General features: G+C 45.1%; 1 protein-coding gene across 16 annotated transcripts in view; it reads right to left on the reverse strand.

The window, feature by feature from the left end:
* Nucleotides 1–14,206, reverse strand: part of LOC139540350 (neuronal cell adhesion molecule-like) — a 114,228-nt gene that overhangs the window by 59,603 nt on the left and 40,419 nt on the right. The window lies entirely within an intron of this gene.

Genomic DNA, 14,206 nt, shown 5'->3' on the forward strand with positions numbered 1-14,206 from the left:
TATCAAATGAACACGCGGCCAGAATACACTCAGATGCAGGTTTTTTTTTTCTTCAGCCCAAATATTTTGGGGATGGAACATCACACATGCCTGTTACATCATTTGAAGAAAAAAAACAGGGAGAAGACTCATGAATTTATCATGCAAAAACAAATTCCAATTCAATGAAAATGTTATGGTACACTGAATATCAAACATGTTCTAACTTACGCCAACAGTAAACCGCTCTATCAGCCGCCCTCCCGTTGCTCTGACTAGCTGTAAAAGCACATGCAACAGTACTTCAGCAAGATGAAAGAAAATAGCCCCGAGGCAAAAGAAAACAAAACCACTCCTTCCCATTATTGGGTTCTAACTTGAAATATACATATTCCTGGTTCTCTATTAGAACGCATTGATTACGTTAGATGTATAATACATGTCCAGTACATGTTGAGGGCTCAATGAAGGGTGAATAGGAACTGTGTGAACGGAAAGCTACTGTGAGAGAAAAGGGGAACAGGGTCTGTTGAGTAAGATGCACAGGAGGTCACTGATCAACATCACGGTGACCGGAAATAAAGAGGAACCGCTCTGAGACTAATCGCCAGTGAAAACAACAGCGCAACAACAGCAATATTGGGAAACAGATAAGAAGTTCCAAGAAGTCGTGCCCCTACTTTCGTCCTGACATATACATGATTGTCAGATCATGGGCAAAAGTGCGAGGCAGCTGAGAAACCCAGTGGGATGAAAACATCTGGTTTGAACTTTTTCGAGTTGTCCGTTTTGCGTTTTTACTCCGTTTGTTCAGAACCCAACACCATTCACTCATCCAACCTGAAGACAGTTTACAGAGAAACAGGGTCATCGGCTTCATCAAACAGCCTCCTGTTGTTGCGACACGCTGTAAAAGCACCTGCGGATTCAACAACAAAAAAAACGAAACGCCTCAAGGCACCGAAACGTACCTAAACAGACGGCCCATCCTATGACATCTAATCTAGCTGGTTTAGATGAAAGTTTGTTTATTGCCCACTCCTCCCTACTGGTATTATTGCCGCCATTTCAAAGAATGGGTTTGAAAAAGCCTTTTGACGTCCGTTAGCTATGGTTGCAGTAGGCAACAATGGCAGGGAGTTATCCCTTTGACAGAGTCACTATTCTATGTCCTCCCCAACCCAGAATAATACTCCTCCCTTCACAAAAGCAGTGAAAATGTAACATAATCGGCCTCAAAGTCATTGTCTGTCAGCCACGAACAAGGATTTGGGGTCTGAACTGAAGTGAACAAGCGGCACCTTTAACTTTGTTTCTCTCTCACAACTCTGTGATTACTCCCTCTGTTTTCTGTCTCTCTCTCTCCCCCTCCCTCCATTGTTGTTCCTATAGCTCAGTGTTATACATTGGGCTGTGAGACAGCTATATTGCCTGGATAGTGGATGTCTCTCTCTCTCTTTCATCCTAGCTTAGTGCTCGAGGTTGTTTCTGAGACAGCTATATTGCCGGGATAGAGGAAAGTGGCTAGGCGGGGTAATCCACGTCTCTGTTGAGGGAGCATGGCCAATGGCTTCATTACCTGGTCACTGTTGCATGTTATTGCGAGCAGCATATCATTTCCACCATATTCCCATAGAACCATTAACCTACCGGTGTTCATCGCCTCAATGGCCAAAACCAATGCACGGCATTGGAATGTGGAGCCATCTACAGTATACCATGGACGTATGCCAAATGGCACCCTATGGGCCCTGGTCAAAAGTAGGGCACTAAATCAAATCCAATCAAATCAAATGTTATAGTGTAACATACACATGGTTAGCAGATGTTAATGCGAGTGTACCGAAATGCTTGTGCTTCTAGTTCCCGACAGTGCAGTAATATCTAACAAGTAATCTAACAATTCCCAACAACTACCTAATACACACAAATCTAACAATTTGGATGTATATATGGATGAGCGATGGCCGAGCGGCATAGGCAAGGTGCAGTAGATGGTATAAAATACAGTATATACATGTGATATGAGTAATGTAAGATATGTAAACTTTATTAAAGTGGCATTGTTTAAAGTGACTAGTGATCCATTTATTAAAGTGGCCAGTGATTGAGTCAATGTAGGCAGCAGCCTCTGAGGTAGTGTTTGCTGTTTAGCAGTCTGATGGCCTTGAGATAGAAGCTGTTTCTAAATCTCTCGGTCCCTGCTTTGATGCACCTGTACTGACCTCGCCTTCTGGATGATAGCGGTGTGAACAGGCAGTGGCTCGGGTGGTTGTTGTCCTTGATGATCTTTTTGGCCTTCCTGTGATATCGGGTGTAGGTGTCCTGGAGGGCAGGTAGTTTGGCCCCGGTGATGCGTTGTGCAGACCGCACCACCCTCTGGAGAGCCTTGCGGTTGAGGGAGATGCAGTTGCCGTACCAGGCTCTGATACAGCCCGACAGGAAGCTCTCGATTGTGCATCTGTAAAAGTTTGTCAGGGTTTTGGGTGACAAGTCAAATTTCTTCAGCCTCCTGAGTGAGGCTTCTTCACTACACTGTCTGTGTGGGTGGACCATTTCAGTTTGTCTGTGATGTGTACGCCCAGGAACTTAAAACTTTCCACCTTCTCCACTGCTGTCCTTTCGATGTGGATAGGGGGGTGATCCCTCTGCTGTTTCCTGAAGTCCACGATCATCTCCTTTGTTTTGTTGAAGTTGAGTGAGAGGTTGTTTTCCTGACACCACACTCCGAGTGCCCTCACCTCCTCCCTGTAGGCTGTCTCGTCGTTGTTGGTGATCAAGCCCACTACTCGTGTCGTCTGCAAACTTGATGATTGAGTTGGAGACATGCATGGCCAAGCAGTCGTGAGTACAGGAGAGGGCTGAGCACACACCCTTGTGGGGCCCCAGTGTTCAGGGTCAGCGAAGTGGAGATGTTGTTTCCTACCTTCACCACCTGGGGGCGGCCCGTCAGAAAGTCCAGGACCCAGTATATATATATATATATATATATATATATATATGCCATTTGGGATGAGCCCCACATTTTCTGTCACATTTCAAGTAGCTTCATACTGCAGTAGGATTGCCTATAGGATTCCAACGCTTCACTGACTGGCAAAAGATACGAAACCGATGAATTGTCTTGGAATGTAACAGTTTTAACATACTTGCATTGGCATAGGCCCTACAGTCCCCTGTATTTTCTCAGCATGTAACTTCTCCGCATGGCATCCCATTAGCTGAGAATGTTTTATAAAGAAACACATTATTCATGAGTTCCTGTGTCCGGAGTCTCCGGACATCTTTCAGAAATACGATTGATAGGTATGAGGTATGAATTACACTATGAAATTAATGAAAAGGGGCCCGTATTTCATTGAGTATATGCGGCATGATCGAACAGGTCTAATAGGCATTATGTCTGCACACTGACTCTGTTGAGGACAGACACTAGGAGATCCCTGATGGCCCATTGGCTCCCTGAGACTCCGTGGTTGCCGTGGGCACCCTCCTTCGGCTTTGTCACAGAAGCAATGGAAGAACAATATTTCAATGGCAACTGCAGCATATTTAAATGGCAACTTTTAACAGAACAAAGTTCAGTCATGCAATGGATGGCTGGAGTCGTAGTAACAGGAATGGTGTGTGTGGGGGGTAGAGAGTGTGTGTGTGTGTGTGTGTGTGTGTGTGTGTGTGTGTGTGTGTGTGTGTGTGTGTGTGTGTGTGTGTGTGTGTGTGTGTGTGTGTGTGTGTGTGTGTGTGTGTGTGTGTGTGATAGAGGAGAGGTCTCTTTTGGGGTTCTCTCTATATAGATGTCTGAATGGGAGTGAAATATTATTGGCTCAGTAGGATAATAGGGGGCGGGGTCCTCTCAAAGCTATTAGAGCAGGATGGGGGGAGCTTGTTGAAATACTTCAAAGAGTGAAAAGACGAGTATTGAGCGAATGATTTAAGGATCCTAAGTTAGCGTTTTATATGGATCGTTGGTTCTTCAAACTGATTTTCGACGGTTGTCGCATTGTTTGTTTACGTTGTACAAACAACCAGTGTAGTAAAATATCCGTATAATGTAATTGTATTACAAAAATAACTTTCCTCGTACAGCACTTGTTAGTTGGATTTTAGCCTTTGCTATCAATTATTGAATTAACTTTAGATTTACGTGATACAAAATGTACATTACAGTGTATCCCAGGTTGTAATCCTTTTGTCTTATAAATCTAACGCATGTCAACTTTAACTGACCCCCACCACAATAACTGCAGTGATGGCTAATTTCAACTCTGTCGACAACATTCCCTCCCATGACAATAATAACATTCATTTAGGGATGGTGCAATTACCGTATAACCACATAACTGACCGTTATGGATGAAGACAGCCATGAAAATAAAAATGCCCGTCATAACCGTTTAAATAATATGAATTATTATTATTATTATTAATATGATTATGATTTTTGGGGGGGGAAAGAACAGCTTGGCTGAAGATGGGACGGCCAGGCTTTGTGCAGTTGAGTCTGTTTCTGCTATAATATGGACTCTACAGTAACATGAACTCCACAAAGTGATGAAACTTTGTTGCTCCTTGCTGAAACAGGTGTTGTAGTCTTCAGTTGCCTTGGCAACGCGGCATATGCTTCATGCACATAGGGGGCACAGCGGCAGATTTGTCCGGTTTCTTTTGTTGTTTCTCTGTAATACTACTAGCCAACAAGCCATTTTATGAAGTTGGCTTTAGCTAGTCCAGATTGGGAACCTATCTCCCAGCCTCATAACTAGCTACCAAGAAGCAATTTCAGGCTATCAATGAAGTTAGAGTAGCTAGCTTGTCTAAGATAACTAGCTAACTATCTTAGCTAACATGCCTGCTGGCAAGGTTGGTCGACTTTTGAAAAGCAAGCGAGAACTAAATATACTGAATAAGACTCACATTCCTTTCAGTCTTTTACCTCGATTTTAGCAAAGATGTGGCCCTTACGAAAAAAGATTGCAGTCAGAGTGCAGTATAACTGCAGTATGCTGCAAATACTGCGTCCAAAATAACAGTTTTTTTTAACTGCAGTAATTTTGCAGTGTAACTACAGTTAGAGGATATTATAACTGCAGTTCAACGCAGTTATTCTACAATTACTGCGTCCAAAATACCACTGTCGACTGCAGTTTCTGCACTTTTACTGCAGTTTCAAAACTGCAATCTATTTTGTAAGGAGAAGCGTCTTTAGTAAAAAAACAAAATGGAAGAACCACCAGTCTGGAGGATACAGAGAGCTCAAGAGTTATGTTAGATGTGCAGAAATGTTCGACATAGATTTAAGCGTAAGGATTATGGCTCTAGATTGCATGAAAAGGCTGTTTCAGGTGTTTGAAAAATGCTAAATTCTCCACCCCCCCATCCATCCTCACATACTTTGTGACCCTTCCCTGCAGCACATGCAGTCAGGAGCGGAGGAGACGAGAATTATTATTATGATTCAATATACGTTTTTTTATAAAAAAATTATTCCACCAGTTATATTATTGTGAATGCAGTCATTTGGCTGACCAATAACGTCATCCAAAATTCTGTAATTTTCTGTAACTGTCTTCGGGAACGTCAGCATTAGAGTGACACACAGTTACACGGTGGCATTTATGACACAGGGCTGGGGTTCAGAACAGGGACAATTGGTTAGACAATGAGGCAGAGTTCTTAAGGGAATTTACATGAATTACAGAAAGAGACCCGTTGGGGATGGCCACGACCTCCCTAAGAGCTTTTTAAATCTAAAGAAGACCTCTGTCCCTGCCTCCACACACAGATAGAAGCATACACATGCACACACAAATTGTGAACACACATGCACACGCACGCACAAAGAATGGTCTGATTGGTTTCCATGGTGCTATGAGGCTCACTGTCAGAGATGGAGCGTTAACATGCCTCAGAGAAGAGGGAGAGATGGAGAGAGAGGGAGGGAGAGGAAGAGCACAAGCAGGGAGAGAGCGAGCGCAAGAGGGAGAGAGCGAGCGCAAGAGAGAAAGAGCGAGAGACAGAGAGAAAGAAAGACAGAGAGATGGAGAGGGAGAGGGCGCAGGCAGTAAAACACAAATAACACGCAGATCCCTTTGAATAGGAAAGATTTACCACCCACAGCCAGCAGACTAACCACTAAGGTTAAGGGCCTGTATTGTCCTGTATCGTATTTCTCTGTTCCACTCAAACAGACTGGTTAACAAGAATTCCCACAAGGACTGGGATCCTTCCAACCAGAAAGCAAATTTGCAAACCAGTTACTGTTTGTTTGTTTTTTGTAGCGTTTAGAAATAGGCAAATTTGCTATACACTGTAAAAAGTAACTGCCTAACTCTTTAAAGAACTGGGGATGTGGCTACTCAAACATCTCCAACAGTCAGTAGAACTCAAATCAAAAAGAGGTACTAACTTGTGTCAGTAAGATTAAGTTATTGAGTAGATATGACTTTATTTGTGTTCCGCCGATCTGATATGATTGGGTTTTTACAAGTTATGATTATTTCATATTTTAAAATCAATTTAACATTTATTAAGTACGTTAGTTCTTACTTGATTGCATTCTTTTTGACTGCACTGGGCCTTTCTCTGGTGATGTCACAGTGTACTGTGAATTTGTCTGTAGCTTCTATGTTTACTCTGGCAACTCTCTTAATTGGACAAGATAATATTATTAGAAGTTCATAAAAATAAAAAAAATGAATCTGTAGCACAAGCAGTATCATTGCCAACTCACTCAGATTTGGGATCCCTGCCTTAGTTAATCAACACAACAACATTAGTGGCTTTTCCATTTATCAATCGTGCGTAGGCACATATCTGTGCGTAAACCACGCCTGGGATCATTTCCGCGTTTGCTTGAGAGTGTGCGTAAATTTACGCACAGACATGACCATGCGTACGCACAGTGCCAAGTGGTGGAATAAAGGAACTGCTTGTCAAGCGTAGAACGGGGAAAATATATGTTGAAAATAACAACAGAATTTTTCCATTGTGATTTCATGCAACATATCTTGAAAGGCTAACTAATTAAAAAATATAATTTGACCACATCAGTGGATTTGTTACAATAATCCATATAAAGTGCAGTCATTTGTTCCATTAGAGGCATGTGTGAAAGTGAGACCATTGTTGAAATACTATAAAAGACTGCGATCATGGGAAATCGAATGAGAGATGGTTGATTTTGCTCTTTTGTAAGATTTGGCACAAACTGCACTTTGCAGAGAGTGCATCTTTACAGATTGGCTCATCAGATATCGTTTCACAAAACCTGTTTTATTTGATTTTTGGGAACACTTTACTTGACACCCAGTGTCATAACATGGTATGACACAGTCATAACCGTGTCATAATGTAATGAAAGCTGACATAACTCATAAGGTGTCCGTGTCACAACAGGTGTAAATATATGTGTCATGACAGTGTTATAACCATATTATAACAGGTTTTGACAAGTTATATCAGCTGTTATGACATATTTTGACATGGTTATGACCGTGTCATAATGTGTTACGGCGATGGGTGTCAAGTGTTACCAGATTTGACCAGACCTGCCTTAAAAAGGCAAACACATGGCGTTCCAGTGCACATCCAAGTGTTACCAGATTTGACCAGACCTGCCTTAAAAAGGCAAACACATGGCGTTCCAGTGCACATCCAAGTGCTATCCACCATCGGGTTTTTGGCAACGGGCACTTTTCAACGGAGCTTGCCGATCAGCATCTCACAGCCCTGGAAGAGCCAATGTTTTGGATGCAATCATCAGCAAAACGAACGGTAACACATACAGTGTCCGTACACCACCGCACAACAGGTTGAAGGCAAGAGGGGTTTCTTTGCCATGATGCCATCAATGTGTTCCCAAATACGAACGGAGCCATAGATGGCACCCACATCGCCATACAAGAACCCTCCCAAAAACGATTTCAACTATGTGAACAGAAAAGGTTTCCACTCTTAATGTGCATGTGATGCGCAAAAGACACTGCTGAATGTGGTGGCGAGGTGGCCAGGTGGAACGCACGACTCGTTCAGTCTGCAGAACAGCAATGTTGGCTTATACGCCTACAGGAGGGGGCTGGTGAGGATGGCTGGCTTATTGGTGAGTGTTGCCTACTCATTTGAAGTAGATTTGTCATTGCTAAAGCAAATTGTCCTAATGGTCCTCTCTTTGTAGCTATGTTTCTATTTTTACTGGTCAAGCCACAACCGAGCGAGCCAAATAAAACCTTTTGGTTGTACAACATTTTTGACTCTACGTTTGATTTCAGTCACGGAAAAGTCATTTTTTCCGTAGCTTTTTGGGTTGTGAGGTTGTATTTCGTGGTACGGCGTTGGATAGTCCCCACAGGCATATTCGGATGATTTTGACCATATATGGTTATTTAGGGGTGTTTCAAAATGCAAATAGCCAAGGTCGTGCACGAGCACTGAAGCTGAGAACAATTGGTATTCGTCAATGGTTATCTCCTACCGGTGTGCATACGACGCTCGTAGGATTGTTTGATAAATCACACTTTTATATGCATACGAACATTCTAAATTCAGTTCGTAAGTACTATTTTAGAACCAGTTTCTACGCAATATTGATAAATGAGGCCCCAGGTTTTTATGAGTGACTTGCCAAAAATATGGGCATACAGTATGTGTCAATATCTGACATTCATATGGTAATGGGATGAACCTGGCAGTTACAATATCGACAGCTTTACAGAACCGTAAGAGAAACAGTCAAAGAATGGCCTGGTCCCAGATCTGTTGGTGCCATGATGCCTGGCGTGAAAATGACCACAGGAGTTAACAAGACAGCACAAACAGATCTGGGACCAGGCTATTAAAAGAACCGCTCACACAGACATGTAAGTGTACATAGGCCATGGATGAGATATTCCGTTTGGTGTTTGCATTATATGGTCCTTGTTTCTGAAGAACTGGTCATCCTCGGATCTGAGAGGCCACAGCTGAAGACACACGGGGGATGTGGAAGTGTTCCAAGTGGTTTCTGCAGTAGCATACAGCAGAGGGGAGAGAGAACGCACACACACACTTCTGCGGTAGCACACAGTGCAGGGGGAAATAGCCTGCTGGGTGAGAGGCCTGCTCTATATGCTGCATACTGTCACCAATAAGATCATCTCTGGTCCAGTGACCACAGCTGTGTGTGTGTGTGTGTGTGTGTGTGTGTGTGTGTGTGTGTGTGTGTGTGTGTGTGTGTGTGTATGTGTGTGTGTGTGTGTGTGAGCGCTTGCATTACTTCCACCAGAGTGCCTTTTTCATTTACTGGGCTTCGTACGATCAATGCTGTGTAGAGAAAATCAGCCAACCTGTTCATTATCCAGTGTCAGTGACAAACACTGGTCTACAACCGCTTACACTAAAGAGGATGCTGACACTAACACACACATACACACCGGGGAGCCCCAGAAGCAACCGTTTTGCCCTCACACAATACCCAACCCAACACATATCTCTTCGTTTACATAAGAGTGGCAGGCTAACTGGGCTTTAACAACAGCTGAAGGAAAGCAAGGCTGCATGGTTGTGATTTATCTAGAAACAGGAGGACATGTTGAAATAAGTGTGTTTTTGTGACAGCGGGAGGGAAATGGGTTTTCTCCTTTCCTCCTCCTCCTCCTCCTTCTCCTCTTTCTCTTCGTCCTCACAGGGAGGTCAGCTCTCACACCACCTGTCCCCTGTCCTTACGACGGGAGCATAGAGTGCATTCGGAAAGTATTCAGACCCCTTTACTTTTTTCACATTAAGGTTACGTTACAGCCTTATTCCAAATCTACACAAAATACCCCATAATGACAAAGCAAAAACCTTTTTTTTTCTTCGAAATTGCTGCTAATTTATAAAAATATCATATTTACATAAGTATTCACACCCTTTAATCAGTACTTTGTTAAAGCACTTAGACAGCGATTACAGCCTTGAGTCTTCTTGGGTATGACGCTACAAGCTTGGCACACCTGTATTTTGAGAGTTTCTCCCATTCTTGTCTGCAGATCCTCTCAAGCTCTGTCAGGTTGGATGGGGAGCGTTGCTGCACAGCTATTTTCAGTTCTCTTCAGAGATGTTCGATCAGGTTCAAATCCGGGCTCTGGCTGGGCTACTCAAGGATATTCAGAGACTTGGCTGTGTGCTTAGGGTCATTGTCTTGTTGGAAGGTGAACCTTCATCCCAGTCTGAGGTCCTGAACGCTCTGGAGCAGGTTCTCTTCAAGGATCTCTCTGTACTTTGCTGTGTCATCTTTGCCTTGATCCTGACGTGTCTCCCAGTCCCTGCCACTGAATAACATCCCCACAGCATGATGCTGCCACCACCATGCTTCACCGTAGGCATGGTGCCAGGTTTCCTCCAGCTGTGACGCTTCACATTCAAGTGTTCAATCTTGGTTTCATCAGACCAGAGAATCTTGTTTTTCATGGTCTGAGAGTCTTTAGGTGCCTTTTGGTAAACTCCAAGCGGGCTGTCCAGTGCCTTTTACTGAGGAGTGGCTTCCGTCTGGCCACTCTACCATAAAGACCTGCAGAGATGGTTATCCTTCTGGAAGGTTCTCCCATCTCCACAGAGGAACTCTAGAGCTCTGTCAGAGTGACCATCAGGTACTTGGTCACCTTCCTGACCAAGGCCCTTCTCCCCGATTACTCAGTTGGGCTGGGTGGCGAGCTCTAGGAAGAGTCTTAGTTCCAAACGTCTTCCATTTAAGAATGGTGGAGGCCACTGTGTTCTTGGGGACCTTCAATGCTGCAGAAAGGTTTTGGTACCCTTCTCCATATCTGTGCCCCGAAACAATCCTGCCTCTGAGCTGTAAGGTATTTCTGTTTTTTATGTTTAATACATTTGCAAAAAATTCTCAAAACCTGTTTTCGCTTTGTCATTATGGGGAAGTGTGTGTAGACTGCTGAGGATTTTATTTGTATTATTATTCATTTTAGAATAAGGCTTTAACATAACAAAATGTGTGAAAAGTCAAGGGGTCTGAATACTGAATATTTCCCGAAGGCACTGTATACACACACACACACACACACACACACACACACACACACACACACACACACACACACACACACACACACACACACACACACACACACACACACACACACACACACACACACACACACACACACACACACACACGTCATTGTACATATGAAAGGTGACACGCTAACACTCCTCTCTAAATGGCACGCTTTCAATGAAACGGCACTACCCGTGTAACCTTGGAAACCGCGCACGACTATTCAGGCCGCATAGCTGGAATCCTAATGGAGTTTTGAGGTACAGTATTTGGAAATGTAACCTTTCTGACCCCCAAACTGGTAAAGGAATAGCAATCAGCACAGCAGTCAGTGAACCTTCGCGTAAAAGCTTTTAATCCTGGAGTCTGAGAATAAGTGAACTAAGTATGCACACCTCCGTAAAAAAACAGATGGCAAACAACTGCCCAGATAATAAATAAGTAGTCTAACCATCTATCTCTCTGTTCCCCACAAAAACACCAGTGCACATAGGCTCTTACACAGCACCATAAAAAGAATGTGGTGGTAAGAGACAACCAATACATAGAAAATGAAACAGATAGAGTTGAGTAAAAGGAGCGAGAAGAAAAGTGCACACAGGGTGAGAGACAGCTGGAGCAAATGAGAGGGAGAGAGGGAGAGATAAGAGAGTGCCAAGGAGGATGAGGGAGAGAGAGAGGGGCAAGAGTAAGGGAGAGGGCGAGGGAGAGATGAGAGGTGGTGAGGGAGAGGAGAAAGAGGGAGAGAGAGAGAGAGAGAATAAGGGGTGAGGAACAGGTGAGAGGGGATGAGCGAGGGAGACCTGAGATACAGGGTGAGCTGGGCGAAGTGGAGGCAGTGCGGGGGAGGGGGCAAGGGATGGAGGGAAGGAGTGAGTGAGAGGGCGCAAAGGATGGAGGGAAGGAGGGAGGGGGAGCTGGCGTGTGTTGTGAGCTGTGAGCCTGGGGGAGATGAGAGACGAGAGGTATGGCCTGTTCTGCTCTGTTCTCAGCCTGTCTCTGTCTCTGTTTCTGACCCAGGTGAGGGAGACCAGAGCAGACAGGCCCAGACCAGCCCCAGGCCAGGCAGATTGACGGGGGCAATGCCAACTGTTTCAGGAGGAGGGGGGTCCACCCCCACCCTCTCATCTCTCCCCTGTCCTCTCACCATGCTCTCAGTGGGCCCAGTGGAGGGAGACCAGACCAGACCATGCCAGGCAGACAGACTGGTGGCCACCCATCAACTCCAGCGCCCTCTTCCCTGTCCTTTTTCCTCTATCCACTCTCCATGCTTCCTGATCCGAATATAGAACACACACACACATCAGACCAGGCAGACTGACTGGCGACACCGCCTGCCAGCCCTCCAAACCCTTCTCTCTCCCCTTTCCATTTCTTCTCTCCTCTAACCAGGCCATGCACCATGCTGCCTGGTCCAGGTGACAGCCCAGGGACAAAGGGGTGATAACATCCACCCAGCAGCCTGGTTTCTTATCCAAGTCAACAGACAGTAAGGCAGGAGGTGGGTGTGTGAGTGAGGGAGTGTTGTACCTGTATACATTATTATTATTACTACTGAAATGAACTGTATTTCATTATCCTCATTGCATTGTATTGTATTTACTGAAATGCTGTACCGCCATACTGCTTTGGTCCTCTGTAGCTCAGTTGGTAGAGCATGGCACTTGCAACGCCAGGATAGTGGGTTCAATTCCCGGGACCTAGTAAGTCAAATGTATACACGCATGACTAAGTTTATTAGGATAAAAGCTAAATGGCATATATTATATATTTGGCAATATCTACAAATTGTATTTCATGCCAATAAAGCAATCTGAATTTGAATTTCAGAGAGAAAGAATGAGTGAAAGAGAGAATAGTCACCCCCCCCCAACACTGAACACACTCAGGTCCCACAACTGCATTGCTCCTCCATCATTGAGAGGGATACATTCACAGAGCTGGAGAGAGACATGGTGGAGCTCAGAGAGCTGGTCCACGCAATCCAGACAGAACAAACCCACAAAACAGACCAGAACAACAACACCCCCTCAACAAGACCCGGAGGGCAGAAGGTGGAGATGGACGGCTGTCTGAGAGAGCTGGCTGCTCTACGGACTGAGGTGAGAGAACTTAAAGAGGCATGCGTGTCACTGAAGGACGAGGTCAGAAATCTGAGGTGTGACAGAGAGCAGGACACTCCCCCAGACAAGCCGGCAGAACAGCCCACCTCAGACCCGGACCACAACCTCAACACCACAATGAGACAGACAACACAGGACCCAACAACCCAACAGACCCCACCCCCTCCTAACAGCCCTCCTGAACCCCCCCCCCCCCCCCCCACCCCCCCCCCCACACACACACACACACATCCACTGAGGACACACAAAAGCCAGAGATTGTGCTTCTCATTGACTCAAATGGCAAATACATTCAAGAGGATAAACTTTTTCCCAAACACAAAGTGGCTAAACTCTGGTGCACAAACACTAGGCATGCCCTGGAGCTGTTATCAGAGGACAAACTAGGGTCCCCCAGCCACATCATAATTCACATGGGCACAAATTACCTGAGGGCCCAGCAGGAAAGGGTGGCAACAGCACTCAAGCGAGTGATTGAAAAAGCTTCTTCCACTTTCCCCAACGCACAAGTGGTTATCTCTACCTTGCTACCACGAAAATACTTTCACCCTGCGACCATACAGTGGATGAATGCACGCATTTCGCGAGACTGTGCCTCAAAACCTAATATCTACCTGGCCCACCACTCCACCCTGGAATAAAACAGCCTTTACGACCAGGTCCACCTCTATAAGGCAGCAATCCCAACTTTTTCCAGGACCCTGAAAGACGTGACCCTCAACCATAGCCCGAGCACCTCACACAGGAGCAACAGAGCAACAGACACCCCGCCCAGACCTGCAAGACCCCCTCTCGAAGGACCTGCACCGAGAAAACCCAAGCCAAGAGGACCTGCACCCAGACAACAGCATCACCAGCCACACCCCAACCAGCTAAGACCACCCCAAGCAAACCCTGGCCACACTCTATATAGGCCCCCCATATCAGACCTATGCCACTTCTGCCCACCCCATGCCCCCCGCCCCTGCAGCAAGGACCTCAACATGACAGCTGGACATATGCCAAGGCTGTGAGCAGAGCAACAGAGAAGAGATTCAGTGGGTATACTAATTTGGTATAGAGCAGACCTAACCAACTC

This window comes from Salvelinus alpinus, chromosome 15 (genome assembly GCF_045679555.1).
Source record: "Salvelinus alpinus chromosome 15, SLU_Salpinus.1, whole genome shotgun sequence".
Lineage (NCBI taxonomy): Eukaryota > Metazoa > Chordata > Actinopteri > Salmoniformes > Salmonidae > Salvelinus > Salvelinus alpinus.